This window comes from Ornithorhynchus anatinus, chromosome 1, assembly GCF_004115215.2.
Source record: "Ornithorhynchus anatinus isolate Pmale09 chromosome 1, mOrnAna1.pri.v4, whole genome shotgun sequence".
Taxonomy (NCBI): Eukaryota; Metazoa; Chordata; class Mammalia; order Monotremata; family Ornithorhynchidae; genus Ornithorhynchus; species Ornithorhynchus anatinus.
Genome location: NC_041728.1, coordinates 15,363,108 through 15,379,198, shown reverse-complemented (window position 1 = coordinate 15,379,198; position 16,091 = coordinate 15,363,108). Strand labels below are relative to the sequence as shown.

The 16,091-nt window shown below is 39.9% G+C and overlaps 1 long non-coding RNA gene across 1 annotated transcript; it reads left to right on the top strand.

Annotated features, from left to right (window-relative positions):
- Nucleotides 1-2,441: 2,441 nt before the first annotated feature.
- On the top strand, nucleotides 2,442-15,761 carry LOC114809015. The gene is made up of 3 exons (XR_003756771.1): nucleotides 2,442-2,564; nucleotides 7,001-7,154; nucleotides 13,199-15,761. It is a non-coding gene; the product is annotated as an uncharacterized LOC114809015 (long non-coding RNA).
- The last annotated feature ends 330 nt before the right edge of the window (nucleotides 15,762-16,091 follow it).

Genomic DNA, 16,091 nt, shown 5'->3' with positions numbered 1-16,091 from the left:
AAATAATACCAATAGGCTCAAGAGGGATCTGGACAAATTCGTGGATGTTTGAAAGTCAGTGAGGAGGGATGCCAAAGAAGCCCTACATAGTACTAGTTCACGAAGCATCTGTGAGAGTCACTACCAGGGATGGAATATAATAATCATAATGATGTTGGTATTTGTTAAGCGCTTATTATGTGCAGAGCACTGTTCTAAGTGCTGGGGTAGATACAGGGTAATCAGGTTGTCCCACGTGAGTCTCACAGTCTTCATCCCCATTTTTCAGATGAGATAACTGAGGCACAGAGAAGTTAAGTGACTTGCCCACAGTCACACAGCTGCCAAGTGGCAGAGCTGGAATTCGAACCCACAACCCCTGACTCTCAAGCCCGGGCTCTTTCCACTGAGCCACGCTGCTTCTCTTATGGGGATGGACGGCTAGTTGTTCCACTTCAGTTCGACACTGCTTTTGTTCTTCAAACTCTTAATCTGCTAGTGATCTCCTTCCAAAGGGGGAATAATGCGATGCTTCCCAAAGGGGAAACAACAGATACAATCTTAATTCCATCTTTCAAATAATATTCAACTGGTGATTTGAGTGGAAGATGAGTTCTTCTCCAAAAAAGTTGCTGAATTTAGTTTGATTTATGCAACCCCCATGTAAGCAGGATAGTTTATCACAACGGCTGCTGGGAGTAGACTCTCATAGAGGGTTAAGTCCTCAGGAGGGATATCAGCTTTTCCTCTGCAGGGTCCCCCAGCATAAAGGTGGATCCACTGAGTGTGGATTTTAGCTTGAAATAACTGAGTGTCATCAACTTGAGTGAACACTGATATTATTTTGTGGGGCAAGTTTGTGCTCACATTTTGCCAGCTTCAAATACCATATGAACTGGAGGAAGGGGGGCCCGGGGGAGGAATAAATCAAATTACCTTAATTTGGATTCTAGGGTTTACCACAACTGACTTAGACATGTTTCTCTCTATTACCCAGCTTGTCTGGTAGTCTGAAGAATCTGATCACTGAAGAAATGCACTCTCATATGCTCAGAAGTGAAGGTGTAATTGAAAAATAAAAACCGGTACACTCTACCCACTTCTAAAGATGCCTACAAACATTGGCCTAAAATTCTTTTAAGCTTAGTGTTTGTTCTTGTTTCATGGTATTTTTATTTATGTTATGCTATAAATAAGGGAGTTCAAATGAATTTTTTAGAGACCCAGTGAATAGTAATTTTAAGGCTTTGCTTTACAGCTCTAAGAAGTGAGATCTTAGTGGGAGGTAAGATTCAAATTTGGTTTATAGGTATAAATTGCTGAGACATTATGCTGAGAGGACTACAACACTATCAATCAACTAATTAATGGAAAGTAGTAAGTATTTGTGTGCAGAGCACTGAAGGAAGAGCTTGGAAAAATACAATGAAGTAGGTAGACAAGATCCCTGCTACCAAGGAGATTACAATATAACAACTATTAAGTCATTAATAATTATGGTATTTGTTAAGGGCTTACTATGTGCCAAGCCCTGTTCTAAGAACTGGGGTAAATACAAGGTAATGAGGCTGTCCCACGTGGGGCTCACAGTCTTAATCCCCATTTTACAGATGAAGTAACTAAGGCACGGAGATGTGAAGTGGCTTGGCCAAGGTCACACAGCAGACAAGTGGCAGAACCGGAATTAGAACCCATGTCCTCTGACTCCCAAACCCGCACTCTTTCTACCAAGCCACTAAGCCTGCTTCTACCAGGTGTGTTTCCTTGCAGAAAGGAAAGGAAATGTGTCTGAGGCTTTTACACAATGCTAGTAAGTGTTTAAGCAGTCTGAACTGTCAGTATATGTTTACACTTGCCTACTCTCCTCTAGATAAGGACAACAGGCTAGACAAGGAAACATCAACAATCCTGGAAGGGGCATCCAACATGCACCTGAAACATTGGACAATATTTTTTTCTTAAACCTAATCAGTTACCACACATGAACTATTACTCCTGTGGAGCCTAGTCACAATAAATCCAATAGGTCTTGAGAATGATTCAATCTATTAAATACCTAAGTTCTCATTAACATGATCAAAATTGATCAGTGCCTATCACTAAGCTTGTAACTTGTCTACTCTTGTACTTAGGTTCACTAAGTTTTTATAAAAACTTTCTTTTTTTTATTTCTACTGAGATCTTTTATTTTTGAAAAGTCAACAGGCTGTTCACCATTGTTCTCAATAAAGAAAAAAAAATCATGTGACTATCCACCTTTGGATAACTGGTCTTGTAGTTCACTACTGAAGAAATCTGGTGGAAGATGGCTTCAAAAAGACCAAGGAGTTTTTAAGAAAGCTGACATATCATTGGCAATGAGTTTATGGTACTCTAAAAGTCTCCAGAGTGACAGGCTTGTCTCCTCCAGTATCACCTTAGAAGCTTGACTCCTTACCCTGTTTTTTGCTGTATTCAGTTATCAACAAATAAGGGAGAGGACATCCATAAGGAAGGCCACGTGGTGGGAGGCACTTACCTTTTGTGGTCTGCTGAGAAGAAGAGAGAGAATGCCAACAAGATAACCAAGCAACTGCTTCTGTATGGTGGGTGAAAGCAAGACAATTGTGGAAATGGTGGGGGGATACTTAAAAGGCCCACAGGGTTTCAATCAATTACTCCCCAATCAATGGTATTTACTGAGTGCTTACATAGCAGTGTACTGAGGGCTTGGGAGATTAATAATAATAATAATAATGGCATTTGTTAAGCGCTTACTATGTGCAAAGCATTGTTCTAAGCGCTGTGGGCAGATTCAAGGTGATCAGGTTGTCCCACGTGGGGCTCACAGGCTTAATCCCCATTTTACCGATGAGGTAACTGAGGCACAGAGAAGTTAAGTGACTTGCCCAAAGTCACAAAGCTGACAAGCGGTAGAGCTGAGATTAGAATCCATGACCTCTGACTCCCAAGCCTGTGATCTTTCCACTGAGCCTTGCTGCTTCCCTACAGTTCAATAGCATTGAATAGATTACATCAATAGATTACAGTACAATAGCATTGATGGTCATGATCCCTGCCCTCAAGGAGCTTACTATGATTTTAATGAACATAATAGAGACAGAGATGGGTGGAAAAAGACAGCAAATGAGTCAATAAGACATAAACAGAGAAATCTCTGAAGGCAGCAGCCACTAGCTCCAACCAACACAGACTCTGTTTCTCTGCCCAGGTACTGAAAGGAACTACCTGAACCTCAAGGAAATCAGATAGTGGACAAGTAAAATTTTTCATTAGTTCTGGGAGTATAATTATGGGAGAAAACCAGTTCCATCACTATCACATCATCATTGTCATCATCAGTCAATATCTACTGAGTATTTACTAGGTAAAGAGCCCTAAACTGTTTGTCATCATGACCAGACTTGTTTATTCTAGTCTGTAAACTCCTCCTCTGGACTGCAAACTCATCGTGGGCCATGAAAGTGTCTACCAACTTTGCTGTTTTGTACTCTCCCAAGCAATAGTGCAGTGCTCTGCACACAGAAAGTGCTCAGTAAATGTCATTGATGATGATATTGTTAAATGCAGTGCACTTAAAATATTTATTATCTCAAGAATTTATTTGAACCAAGAACTTAGAGAAAGAGTGTTGCCTAGTGGAAAGATCATGGGCCAAGGTTTAGAGAATTTGGATTCTAATTATGGCTCCACAACTTGTCTGCTGTGTGAACTTGAGCAAGTCACTTAACTTCCCTGTGCCACAGTTACCTCATCTGTAAAATAAGGATCAAGACTGTGAGCCCCATAAGGAACATGGACTGTGTCTAACCTGATTATCTTGTATCCACCCCAGCACTTAGAACACTGCCTGACCAACAGTAAGGACTAAACATATACCATTTTTTCAACAGCATCAGTAATCAATTGAAGTTTCATTTCTTAAATTTGGGAAATGTACCATTGTAAATAAAGATAGGTTTTTGCATTGATAATTTAATTATCAACTTATCCCAGAAAAAACTTTAAAGGTGCTTTTCAGGTTTGAGTGTGTGTGTGCACGTGTGCGCACACACCTCCCCCCACCACATACATACATGTATTATGTATTAGAGAAGCAGCGTGGCTCAGTGGAAAGAGCCTGGGCTTTGGAGTCAGAGGTCATGGGTTCGAATCCCAGCTCTGCCATTTGTCAGCTGTGTGACTGTGGGCAAGTCACTTAACTTCTCTGTGCCTCAGTTCCCTCATCTGGAAAATGGGGATGAAAACTGTGAGCCCCACATGGGACAACCTGATTCCCCTGTGTCTACCCCAGCGCTTAGAACAGTGCTCTGCACATAGTAAGTGCTTAACAAATACCAACATTATTATTATTATTAAATTTATATGTATAAATAACTGTCAAATTTATATATATAAATAATTGTCAGGCTTATCTTCAAGCCTTATGGACAACTATGTATGTTTCACTCTTATGCCATTTATTTTTGTTCTCGCTCACAAAATTTTCCTTCTGGAGAAGCAAAATAAGCAGACAGTCAATTGTATTTATTGAACATTTACTGTGTGCAGAGCACTGTACTACGTGCTTAGGAGAGTACACTATAACAATGTAAGAGACACATTCCCTGTCCATAATGCAATTCACAATTCCTCCAAACTAATACTTTGATGATCTGTTAGATTTTTCACATCATCAATGAGACAGATGTTAAATACTGGACCACTACCAACTGTGGAATGTTTGGCTCTGATTTTTAAAAAAAAAGGATTTGGGGGTGCGGTATGATGGGAGTGTGTTAGGAAAGATAGCTATGGAAATGGAAGTGATTATGGCTTCCCTCAATTAGCTCTAAATAACACATATCCTTTAATTCCTGTTTTTTAAAAAAGGAAATTTGGAATCTAAAATACTGGTGTAGGCAAAAATAATCATTCTGTTTTGGATACTGGAAGAAACCGTGGGTTGGATCATTTCTTTACCCCTGAGCTCTCTATAAACTTCCTCTTTATGGCACTTTCAATTTGAAGTAATCATTTACAATACATATGAATTGGAATAGTTGTTTGAGACTGTTAAAAACAACCTCCCACCTAACCTCCCCTTCCCTTCCAACTCCCACTGTCTTCTTTTTTGAAATGCCTGATTAAAATGGAGAATCCCAATTCTTATTTTCCCTTTACCATTTATTGGCGATATGGTAACTAAAAGATAAAATGAGCTGAATTCCCTCAAATAGAACTTAGCTCTATTAGGAATGAAACTGCATCTCAGCTCTTCTAAGGCGTTTACGGCTTCAGCACTATGGACAGTTGGAAAAAATCTGTCACAATCTTTCCCAGGGGACTTTTATGTCCCTGATGCTGTATACCCTACTGACTCACACATCCGTTTCATAAACAGTAAACCTGTCTGTTGGTTGTTGCTTTTTTTTTTGCTGCTTTTAATCTTTATGTCTTCTTAAAATGTTCCCCACTGATCTCGTTCAATAGTACTCGGACAGTCTTTAGTCATCCTATTTAAAAATACAACCCAAATCCATTAAAATCAACGTTATTCCCATTTACAGAGGTCCTGATTATCCTCTCTTTGATGAACTGCACATTTTCCATTCAAAAGAGTAAAATTTTCCCTATTTGGACTGTGTGAAAAGACACTGTGAACTCTGTGGTGTCCTATGGGAGAATGACACATTTCTCTCAAATTGAACTCTCAACAGGCCTCTGAAACTACTTATGTTTGAGTGCTTTTATTCAAATAAAAGCGAGTTGGGTCTGTCTTGTGTGAGATAGGCTACACTTAGAGGAGGTAAAAGAATTAATTCTGGTATTTAGTTGTATGTCTACAAACCTTGACTCCGCAGCCTTTCTTGTGAGGAATTAAAGAGCAGCAAGTCAGGATCACGATATTTGATTTCTAATGTCAGTCGCAGCTGTCTCATTGCACAAGAGTTGCTACTTATGGCACTCCAAAATGGCTGAGGAGCAGTGTGGCCTAGTGGAAAGAGTACAGGCCTAGGGGTCAGAGGATCTGGGTTCTAGACCTGCCTCTGCCACTTGCCTGTTGTGTAAGACATTAACTGGTCTCTGCTTTAGTTTCCTCATCTGTAAAATGGGGTTTCTATAGCTGTCCTGCCTCCTACTCAGAATGGGAACCCCTTGTTGGACAAGAAGTGTATCTGAATCTTACTCTATTGTATCTACCCCAGGACTTGTTAAAGTGCTTGGGATATAGTAAGGACTTAAAGATTACCACTTATTCTTATTATTATCTGACGGAGAATCAATGATGTCACATCTTCTACATCGGGCATGCCGAGTAGAGTAATTCATTCATTTGACTGTATTTATTGAGTGAATACTGTGTGCAGAGCACTGTAATAAGCACTTGGAAAGTACAATTTGGCAACAGATAGAGACAATCCCTACCCAATGATGTGATGCCATAACATAACAAAAATGGCTCCGTTTTGTGGAAGTACGACAAGTTTCCTAAACCTCGATAACTTTTCTTCAGGACCTCAGGTACCCTGACACTTGTTCCAGAGCCTTTGTAATCCCTTCCCAGATCCCTCTCAACACCCAGACCATTCTCAAGCCCCAGAACTTGGTGGCAGGTGCTGCATATGAGAGAGAAGGAAGAAATTCACTAGACATAAAGTTGTACAGTACCATATGTATACTGCACAGAGAATAGACCAACTGTTACAAAACTGCCTAACTGCCTTACACATGCTATAAGTAACATCAGAGCAGGGATACAAAGATTCTTGACCATGGAAGTCTTCAATCCAGTCTTAAACTCACCATGATACAGCTTTATGAGCAGATAATCTCTGGTGCACGAGGTGCTTGCTCCACCTCTGTCTGTCCAGTTATATTTTTCCAAACTTGAGGGGGAAATCTAAGAATTATTGCTCAAACTTAAAATTAAAAAAGTGCTGTCTACTATTCAGCCAAAGTACGTCGTCCTTCATTACCCTGTATTTAGAGGGTTATGAATCTCAGCACAATCATCATAGAATTTGACTTCATTCTTTAGGTCCACATAAATTACCCCATACGATGATTTCCAGGCTTTACTTGGAATTAAAGAATTCACCTCTCAAGCTTTCAAACTGCAGTAACTCTACTGGGCTCTAATTCGACAATTGTTCCTGAAGATGACGAGGACTCTGAGGCGAGGTGAAGCAAAGGTCAGTGGAATTTTCCTTCATGTGGGTCTGTTTGTCACTGGAGCAAGTAAGTTCCTGTTATGTAGCTGGTGTGAACTACTATGAGTTTTTGCTATGATTCTGAGCTAGGGTTGTTATGAATTTTGTAGTCTAAAGGTTAACTTAATATCTTCAATTTTGCAGGCTGGTGGGTTTCTTCATTTACAACTGTTTTTCAAACCTTGGACAACGTCTATCCATTTAAGAGTAGGTCACGTGATGATCATCCTAATTGCAACTTTTGACCCTTGACCAATTTCTGGATTGCAGATTCTTCCCCCAGTGTGGTGGACCCTTCAATCGGAATTGGCAGGCAGTGAAATCTATAAGAGAGGCACCACACTCTGTTTCCAAGGAGAGAGAATCATTTCCAGAATAGTGTTAATGGGTTCTTCACGTACTTTATTTAAACCTGCTATGTTTCCTACCATGACTCCTCAGTGCACAAGCTATAGCCACTTGGCTTCCTAAAACCTATCCATCCATTTCAAAGACCCTAACCCTCTATGCTAAGAATCATAACTGAGGAAATTGTTCTACTGGTTAAAACCTCGTAAAATCCTTTGGCCTAAAATGCCCAAATGCTTGAGATTGGAAGTGCTGCTCTGAGTCTTGAAGATAATCTTTTGGAATCTCCACTTTATTTTCGTAGTTGAGACCTGACTCATTTGGGACCACTTACTCCTCCATTAAGAAATGCATATCATTCAGTTTGACTGTTTCCCCAGTTAAATGATGAAAAATATTTTTAAAAGCTGAGGGCATGCTCTCATATTTAGGGAAGGCAGGAAAGGGCCAAGAGATACTTGTACTTTATTGCTTCCATGTTCCTTGAACTCTGCCCTACAAAAAGATGATTAGAATGTAAGCTACTTCAGAACAGGGATGATGTCTTTTTATTTGTCTTGTTGGTTCCTACAAATCTAAACCATTCTTCTGCGAATAATAGATGCCAAAGTATAAATGCCGCTGATGATGACAATGAACATTACAACTGATATTTCTCTGGAGTCATTTAGCTGACCAATCAATAGCATTTAGTGAGCACCAACTGTGTGCCAAACACTGTGGTAGTCTATCTGTCAGTAAAAAGTATTTATTGAGCATCTACTGTGTGCAGAATGCTCTACTAAGCACTTTGGAGAGCAAAATAGAGGTAGAAGACACCATCCTCACCTACAACAAGTTTACAATTTGAGGAGTTTGCAATCTAATCAATTTGTAATCTTACTCGACGTCTACTCTTCAAAGAATAATAACGTTAAAAAAATATTGGATGACAGGGATCCCTATTCTTATGTAGCTTACATTCTAATCATCTACTCATCATCTTCTAATCATATTCGGTATTTGTTAAGCACTTACTTTGTGCCAGGCACCGTACTAACCACTGGGGGGGATACAAGCAAATCAGGTGGGCTCAATCCCTGTCCCACATAGAGCTCACAGTCTCAATCCCCATTTTACAGGTAAGTAACTGAGGCTCAGAGAAGTAAAGTGACTTGCCCAAGAATCCACAACCTTCTGATATCCAGGCCCCACAGTTTTGCTTTTTAAACTATACATCTCCTTAATGTCATTCTCAAAAGCAAGTCTTTCAATTTGGTGCGATCTGATCGGTTTTTGTCCAGTGAATTCCAGTTTGAGAAAGGAACAAACCTACAGAGTGTAATCCTTGTGAGAAGAGAAAATTAAATTGCTTGGGTAAACCCTGGGGTATTTTAGGAATATTATTTGAGTACAACCAAGCTATATCTTTCCACATGAATTATAGTGAAGAAGGTTCCCCGAATAAAGATCGGGATTGGTAAAGTGAAGTAGATTGTAAATCTGATCACTAGAGAACCTTCCCCAGTTAGTGGCCACTCCTAAATTTGTTATTCCCTCAATGGCTCAATGCCTCACAATTCTCCTCCTCTCTCCTCCTCCTCTTTCTCTGCCCATTCCAAGGCAGAGAATCCTCTAGTGAGACCCATCTGCTTTGCACCTCTGTGTATGGCTAGACATTAAGAAACAGCTCTGAGGATATATGTGAAGGAATCCCATGGGTTGTATCCTCAAAATGCTACCACACCCACAGGTTTATCTCTTCCTGTGAAAAGAGCAATAAAATAGCCTAGTGGAAAGAGCATGGGCCTGGGAGTGAGAGGATCTGAGTTCTAATCGCTGCTTGGCTAATTGTTTGTCCTGTGACATTGGGAAATTCTTTTAATTTCTCTGTCCCTCAATTTCCTGCTCTGTAAAATGAGAATTACGTCTTTCTCCCTGATAGTCTGTGAGCACCATGTGGGAAAGGAACTGTTCCTAACCTAATATACTTGTACCTTCCTCAACATTTAGAAACAGTGCTTGACACATAGTAAGGATATAACAAATATTAAAATAAAAACAGATCGAGACGGTTTTAAGGGATAGGGCACACAAAATGTGGTCTGTAGAACTAGACTCACTCTAAGTAGAAAACTAGAAAAAACAAACCAATATGATTCTCCTATCACTTCTATTTGTGCCAAACAACATTCTCACCCTAGCCCAGAAGAAAGAGAAGAGGTTGTTTCTACCTCCTTCTCATAGTCTTTCCTGGGCTCCTGGAAAGAATCAATTCCCAGATGCCAGAAGAGAAGAATATTTACATCCACTTGACAGTGGGCATCAACAACATTCTGTGTTTATAGCAAAATTTCTATAGCAACATAATTGTCATTCTGCCCTCAACGTGCTTGGGGTTATGATCTCTTTTGGCTGTTCAGGGCCGGAAACACGTAGATGCAGTGCTTTAGCTTAGGAGCTCTGTGCTGGTACGTGGGGAATTTGTTCTCCATAGGAACACAGCTTTATCTCCCTAACTTAACATCAGTGAATGGAGACATGGGGAGGGAGAAAGGAAGGAATGTTGGACTGAATGTATTAAAGTTCTGAGGTTCAGTTTGGGGATTCTCCAACTCACAGATCTGGTAAATTTTCATATTATTAATACTTATGGTATTTGATAAGCACTTACTATTTGTCATGCACTGTTTGAAGTGTTGTTGGGGAAGATGCAAGTTAATCAGATCAGATAGAGTCCTTATCCAAAATGGGGTTCACTATCTAAGCAGGAGGGATAACAGGTATTGAATCCCCATTTTACAGTCGAGGAAACTGAAGTGCAGAGAAGTTAAGTGACTTGCCCAAGACCACACATCAAGCGCATGGCAGAGCTGGGATTGGACTCCAGGTCCTCTGATTCCCAGGCCTGTGTTCTATCCACCAAGCCACACTGTTCCTCCATTTCATTTGACTTCAGTCAGAAAAATCCTGATTAGGATTTTTCCAATTCCTGATAAAGATGGGTAGAATCTTGGCCATAGGCTCCAGGTCTCGAACAGGGGACTTGGATATAGGGATGGCAGGGAAGGGCCACTCATTTCAATTCCTTTCCTAATCCCACACCATTGTGAAGAGGGGACACCTGGTCCTCTGTGAGATGTGGTGGGGAGGGAAGTAGGTGGATCAAAAAGGAAGTCTCTTCTCAGGAGTTCCCTCTCCACCATCTTGTCTCTTCAGAGAGGGACTCTTAAACACAAGGACATCAGTACTTTCGGCATGATCCAGACCAAATTCTGGATGTTTGTTTAAAAATGTATAATCATTCAATTCTAAAGCATTGCCAACCCATGTGAAATAATGTTATATGGCATTAGATCAAATAAAAACAACTCTGCTCCCAGAGCTTCATTCATTAATGCATTCAATCATATTTATTGAGCACTTACTGTGTGCAAAGCACTGTACTAAATGCTTGGAAATTGCAGTTCAGCAATAAAGAGGGACAATCCCTGCCCATACAGGGCTTACCGTCTAGAGGGAGGAGACAGATCATCAAAACAAGTAAACAGACATCAGTATAAATAAATAGAATTATGGGTATATATACATCAAAACAAGAGCTTAGTCACTCTCTAACACTAAAGCTGGTCCGTTAACCTTTAAGATCACGACAACGCTACTGCTGCAGTAGTGAAACACTGCGCTGCATGAGCATGCGTTCTCACGAAGTGTTTTGTCTTGAACACCATTAGGAAATGTGTGTCAGACCACATTCATCAATCAGTTATTGAGCACTCACTGTGTGCCAAGCACTGTGCAAAGTGCTTGGGAGGGTACAAAACAATAGAGTTGGTAGATACATTCCCTGCTGACAGCAAGCTCACTGTTTGGATTTGGAATAATAACAGTGGTATTTGTTAAGTGTTTCCTATGTGTCAAGTACTGTCCTAGCTCTGGGTTGGATACAGCCTAATCAGGTAGGACACAGTCTATGTCCCACATGGGGCTCACAATCATAATCCCTATTTTACAGAGGAGATAATTAAGGCACAGAGAAGTTAAGTGGTGTGTCCAAGTCACACAGTAGACAAGTGGCAGAGCCAGGATTAGAACCCAGACCCGTGCTGGTTCTGAATTCCCAGGCCCGAGCTCTATCCACTAGACCATGGTGCTTGTCTCCATGTCAGAAGAAATATTAACCGTATGTAACATTGGACACTGACAGTGCTCCTATTCCTGGCTCTCTTACTTGTCTGCTGTGTGACTTTGGACAAGTCACTTAACTTCTCTGTGCCTTAGTTATCTCATCTGTAAAATGGAGATTAAATCCTTCCCATTCTGATTTAGACTGTAAACCCTATGTAGAACAAGGACTTTGTCCTAATGGATTATCTCATATTTCCCCCAGCTCTTAGAAAAGTGCTTGGCACATAGTAAGCGCTTAACAAATACATGAAAAAACCCCCCTGCATTTTAGGAGTACTGGGAGAAGTTTTATTTTCCATAGGAGGCAACCTAGAATTATAGTCTAGAGCACTGTACTAAACATTTGGGAGAGTACAATATAACAGTTAGTAGACATGCACTCTCACCACAATGAGTTGATGTCTGGTGGGTCAGAAGTCCAAGGTGGCAGGGGAGAGTTGATGGGAGGTCTGTGTTTTCTATGGAATTGCATTTCACATATTAATCAATCGATGGAATTTATAGAGCATTTACTGTGTGCAGAGCACTGTACTAAGCACTTGGGGGAATATACTAAAACAGAGTTGATAAGCACATGAGTTTAGAGTCTAGAGGACTGTGGCTCTTGACTGACCCAGTGAGTACTCGATTAGTAGCTGCTGCTTGAGGATGCTGTCGCTACATTCTTCTGCTCAGCTCCTCCCCAGGGACTACTCTGAAATCATCCAGGGCCAAAGTGTGGGGAGAAAAAGGGGTGGAATGGGGGAGGTGAATGCTCCATGATGAACTTTTGAATGGATGGATATCAGGGTGTCCAGAGCAGGCTTAGAAATCATAATAATTAAACATTCTCCTCCAAGCTAGTCAGATTGGTTATTCAGGGTTTGCCTAGCAATATTTGGTCCTAAAAAGGAATTTTATGTCACAAAATGACCTCAGAAAATTGCATCTGGTTCTCCACACCCCAGTCACAATTTTAAATGTCCCTTTATCTTTAAAATTCTGGAACTCTGGCTGAATTATTCTGCCTAGTTAAATCAGTGTGGGAGAGGGAGTGAGATTGTATCTTGCTGGATTGTCAATGGAAAATGTGAACTAATCATAACAACTCTATTTCCCAGTGATATTTAAATATAATCATAGTGGCTAAGAAATACATCAGATACAGCAATATAGCTGGCCAAACACAATAGCGGGTCATACACCTGAAAAACAAAGAATGCTTAATTTTTTTCCCCTTTTCTACATAGCCATAGAAGTTTAACTGAATGAAATGAATCCACCAGAGTACTTTCAGATAGCATAAGACACAATTTAAGAAGAAAGGAGTTGCAAACATGAAACCAGAATTTTCATAACAAAAGAAAAAGATAAAAGAAAATAGTTACCCTTTGTTTAGTCTCTGTTAGAGAACAAATACTCATAATTAAACTGTAACTGAAATCAAAATGTAGTTTGGGATAAACAACCTAAATGGCCTCCAAGATAAATTACAATATTCATTTACTACTGGTGGTGTTTTTTTTCCAAAGTCTCCAGGAAACCGGCCTGTAAAGATCCTGCAGTTGTGTCACCACTAAACAGGTTCTCATACGAAGACGACTTAACAACTTGTCTGATTCTGACCACTTGCATGCCATCTGGAACTACTTCAGACCCTCATTATAGAAGAAGGATGAAAAATCGCTGCTATGAGACTTTTTCGTGGTGTTCTCTGTGCAACTATTAAATACAGAGATTATAAACTCAGAGGTCTCTTCTTCTTGCAGCCACCCCACCAGGCTGGGTTTATTTCCCCAGAAATAGACGTGTAATTAATCCAAGGAGATGAGTAGGTTAGGGTTCCCACATCACATCTCTGTGAACTCCTAAAAGAAAATTTAGGATAATGTTCTGGTCAAATATTGGAAGGAGTTGTGTGGAGAGATGAGTGATGAGTGAGAAGAAAACCTTGGTGTGTTGTGAGGTGTAGAGTTGTTGACAGAGAGGTTGTGAGGAGAGACATATGGGCCAGGGAAATCTCATATACCTCCAGTTTTTTCCCAGACAGCCTTGCCCTTAGTTCTTGACAGGAAGCATTCTGATTGGTTATAAAGCCCTTGAGGCATGTGCAGGACCAGCATAAATGCTGCATTAATAGAGTTAAAGAACAGCTTGAGGAATTGCGAATTCTAACTGCGCTCTACCATTTGGTACATTTATTATGAAGGGCTTTTTTTTTAAATTCTGGATCTGATATGACATGTAATTTGGCTCTCACCTGTCATTTTTTTTCTACAACAGAGGGATGTCATACATGAAAATGTCATTTGGTTTGTTTTTAGCCATGAAAAATAAAAAAATAAGAAAAGTTAGAACTGATGACAGAGTTTTCATCAGAACATATATCATGTCCACTCTGTTGTTTGCACTAGTCAATAAGAGTCATTTGGTGAGGCTAATAAAAATGAGAAGAGATGACCCAAGGGACTTTCATATTAATGCATCCGTTTGAGATTTGACCATGAGAGAAAATTTACCACTAAGCATGGATTTTTAGACCATTTTAGACTTCGCACAAGCACCTTGTTCAACATCTTGATCTACAGTTAACTTATATAAATGGAAAATATAATTTTTAAATGTTGTAGGTTTGCAACAAAAAACGTTCCAGATGTTTTGCATCTTAGAAAGAATAGTTTTCTTTTTCACAAAGTGGCTACTCTCATGTGTACGCTTATAGTTAATTGCATAACAAAATAACTGATTTCAGAGTTTAAAAAAATCACCTTTGTCTCAAATTATCCAGATTGGCAGTGTGCCAACCTGAATTAACCAAAGTGTTGCCAATCTTCCTCCTGCCTCTTTGGTTCATTTTCTGCTGGGTAGACACAGCAAAAGGGCTCTCCCATCTGCAATACAAAAATCAGTTAAAGTTCAATATTATTTTATGCTAATCTCAGAGGGCACCTAAAAAATCTGGCCAGCATTACTGCAACATTTTAATTACTGGTGCTTACTACAATTTGCAGTAATTATAGTTCATTTAGTGAGCTGGTTCTTAATTGCAGACACTGCTGAAGTAACAATTGAATAAAAAATAAAAAGTACAATTTCCACATTTTTTTTCATCTGATAGAAGTGATATTGGCTTGGAAAGAAATTGGAGGAGCTACCATATCCTGGACCACTTTCAAAGCTGTTGACCACTTGCAAAGCTTCCAGCCAAGAGTCGGGCTTTGAGATTAAGCTACGCTGTGGTACAAGTCTTTTGTTTGTGAAATATTTCATTTTAAAATCTCCTCACACATTCATTGTAGCTCACAAGTTGCCGATAGCTTGATGAAATATTGAGATTCTGTGGCCTAAACCATTTTAAAACATTTAGTCAAGGAATGAAACTGTGCATGAGGCAAAATCAACCTTCCTAAATGCTTTGTCACAGTGGTGCTTTCAAATTGGTGGATTATTGAGGGGAGCTTTCTATAATGTAGATTACTAAATGGATTATTGGACATAAGATCCTCATATGTGCTCCTTTCTCACCTTGTACTTTCCAGTTCTTCTGCCCCATATACCTCTACCCCTACATCTGATTAAACGCAGCTGTGTTTAGGGGAGAAGGGATATACATAGAATACTGTTACCGGTCCCCACTGCCTCCCACTTTTTGAATACTCTTTTCCACCCTTTACTTCCAGAATCATCCCCTCCATTACAGGATTCCTCTGTTAGATACTTTAAATCTGAGGGGCTTCCTAAATCAGAGAAATGCTCACTGGCCCTAATTAATTTCTAAAGAAATTTGTTGATCTCCATGGAAACTGGGATTATGGAGAGTGAAAAAAATTATAAAGAACCTCTATACCACATACAGACATATTCTCAAAGACAATTTATTGAAGACCCTGTCTTGAACTCTTGGCGGTATGTAGATTACAGCTCAGAGAATATTAACTGAGTAAGGCCTATGACATATCACCACTGTATGGGTATATGCTATTATGTTTTGAGGAGGGGATTATCCTAACCACAATCCAAATTTACCAAACTATATACAATTTTCAAACAAATCAGAAACAGAGGCCTGGGAGTCAGAATGACTCGGGTTCTAATACCAGCTCTGCCATTTGTCTGCTGTATGATCTTGGACAAATCACTTTACTTCTCAACAAAATGTGGATTAAGATTTTGAGCCCCATTTGGGACATGGACTATGCCCCACTTGGATTACCTTGTATCTACCCCAGCATTTAGAACAGTGCCTGGCACATAGTAAGCACTTAAAAAATATGATTTTAAAAAGATCCTTCCCTTTTTCCCTTGGAAAAGAGTATAGTTCAACGATGACTGAGCTGCAAGTATTCACTTCTCTGGGGGGATGTTCATAATTAGCAGGAAGTAGGGGAAGACAAAGGAGGCAACCTGATCAGCCAGTACAACCTT